General features: G+C 42.6%; 1 protein-coding gene across 8 annotated transcripts in view; it reads left to right on the top strand.

The window, feature by feature from the left end:
* LOC135094641 (protein spire homolog 1-like) overlaps nt 1-2500 on the top strand; it is a 237877-nt gene that overhangs the window by 94887 nt on the left and 140490 nt on the right. The window lies entirely within an intron of this gene.

Below are 2500 nucleotides of genomic sequence, written 5' to 3'. Positions count from 1 at the left end.
TCGGGTACTTCCTGGAGATGTTTGTTGCGATAATCCGTGACTGGCATATTGACACATTTGTGCTGTGCATTGTGTTAACTGAGGCGGCCTTCCTAGGTGGAATACTGCAATAAAGGATCCAGCGTACGGCAGACCTTTCATCCCCTCGGGCAAGACAGTAACCAACTTTTTTTTCCTCTCTCTCTCTCTCTCTCTCTCTCTCTCTCTCTCTCTCTCTCTCTCTCTCTCTCTCTCTCTCTCTCTCTCTCTCTCTCTCTCTCTCTCTCTCTCTCTCTCTTCTTCTGTCCTTACCTATTCTAGTCTCGTCTGGCGTAAGTAAAAACCCTTCTCTTATCATTATTTTTGTTACCTTCCTTTCAATCAATATTTTAACACATTTGTAACAATTCCTCTTTTTTTCCTGTGTGTCTGTCTGTCCTTACCTATTCTAGTCTCGTCTGGTGTAAGTGAAAACCCTTCTCTCATCATTGCCTCTCCCAACCACCTTCCCTTCATTACCATTCCTCTCTCTCCTCCATACCTTCCGTAACCTCATCCGTCTTCACTCAAAACTTAACCATTATCACCTTTCTTCCAGTCCCCTTCCCTCCTCCTTCCCTTTACCCTCCCATTGCCTTTCCTTAAGACTCAACTCTCTCTTCCTCCTAATGTAACTGAAAACTTCCTGCCTTCATTATTATTCTTTTTTTTTTCTGTCCCCTTTCTAATCCCGTCTGAGTTAAGTGAATATCTTTTCCTCATTATTACCTTTCCCATCTGCCTTCTCTCCCTTCCTCTTATTCTTGTTTTTTTTTCTTTTCTTCTGCCATACCATCTCTGAATTTTTTGCAGCTTAAGGGAAAAATCTCCTTTCTGTTTCTCTCTTCTTCCTTAACCTTTTTATGTACCTAAATTTTTTCTCTAACCTAAAATTTACAGTAACATATGATTCTCTTCATTACTATTTTTTTCTGTTTTTTTTTTTTTACCTCACCTGACGTAAGTGAAAATCTATTCCTTTCCTGGCTGCCTTTCTTTTTCTCACTCATTTTCTTATCCCTCTCTTAACTTGCCTTGTTACAATCACGTTTTCCAACAGCCTTTCCCTCCATTCTTTCTGTTAAAAACTCCACTCACTCCTCCACTGCTTTTCCTCATTCCCTTCACTCCTTCCCGTAACACTCAACTCATTAGTCTACCTTTTTTCCTAATTATCACCTTCTCCAGCTACCTTTCCTTATTTCCTTCTCTTTTTTTCGTAGGACTCAACTTCTACCTTCTCTTCTTTATCATTTCATTTCTCCAGCTCCCTGTCCTCCCTCCACCCTTCCCTCCACCATTTCCCTTCTCCGTCTCCTCAAAATTTCTCTTCTTTCTCCATCCTTCTCTTCACTATCTCCTTTCTTCTCCGTCTCTCCCTTCACCATCTTCTTTCCTTCTCCTTTTTTTCTTTTCATCTTCCTTCATTCTTTATTTTTCCCTTTCTTCTCTTTCTCTCCCTTCACCATCTCCTTTCTCCTCCTCCCGCTTCACTATCTCCATTCCTTATCCATCTCTCCTTTCAGCATCTCCCTTCTTTCTTCATCCCTTTCTTCATCTCCCTTCTTTTTCCTCCTCTTCTTTCACTACTTCCCTTCTTTCTCCGTTACTCCTTTCATTCTCTTTCTCTTCCTTCATTATCTCCCCCCTTCTCCATCTCTCTCTTTCTTTACCATTCCTTTTCCTTCTCCATTTCTCTCTTCACCATCTCCCTTCCTTCTGTTCTCTTTTACAATTCAACCTTGTCTTCCGCCTTCCAATCTCCTCCACGCTCGCGGTTGATGCATAAATGAGATATTAGCAAACTCCTTAAGCCGCAGACACTGAGCAGAATTCGAAACTATAATGGGTTTGTGTGGGGAAAAAAATTAGGCTTATTTTGAGATAGGGAGATAAAAGACTGGTTGGATAATGGTGGTGGTGGTGGTGGTGGTGGTGGTGTGTGTGTGTGTGTGGGGGGGGGGAGGTTATTTTTTTCTTCTTTGGTTCTTCCTTTTGTCATCATCATCATGTCTTGAATCGTTGTGTGTAATGGTGGTGGTGGCAGTAGTAGTGGTAGAAGTAGTAGTAGTAGTAGTAGTAGTAGTAGTAGTAGTAGTATTGTTGTTCTTGATACTGTTGATGTTGTTGTTGTTGTTGTTGTTGTAGCAGAAGTAGGAATGTGACTGACACCTGTTGATCCTCCTCCTCCTCCTCCTCCTCCTCCTCCTCCTCCTCCTCCTCCTCCTCCTCCTCCTCCTCCTCCTCCTCCTCCTCCTCCTCCTCTCCCCACCACCACCACCACCACCACCACCACCAAAACCACGAGTTTTTTTCTTATTCCTGTTTTTTTCTTCTTGTTCTTACTTTACTTTTATTCTTGTTCTTCCTCCTCATATATATTTTTTTGCAAGTAAGGACCCTCCTCAATCTTCCTGACTCACTTCCTCCCTCACCCTCCCCCCTCTCATCCTCCCTCACCCTTCCCCCTCACACACACACA

Source organism: Scylla paramamosain, chromosome 3 (assembly GCF_035594125.1).
Source record: "Scylla paramamosain isolate STU-SP2022 chromosome 3, ASM3559412v1, whole genome shotgun sequence".
NCBI lineage: Eukaryota > Metazoa > Arthropoda > Malacostraca > Decapoda > Portunidae > Scylla > Scylla paramamosain.
This window is presented reverse-complemented; position numbering and strand designations above follow the sequence as displayed.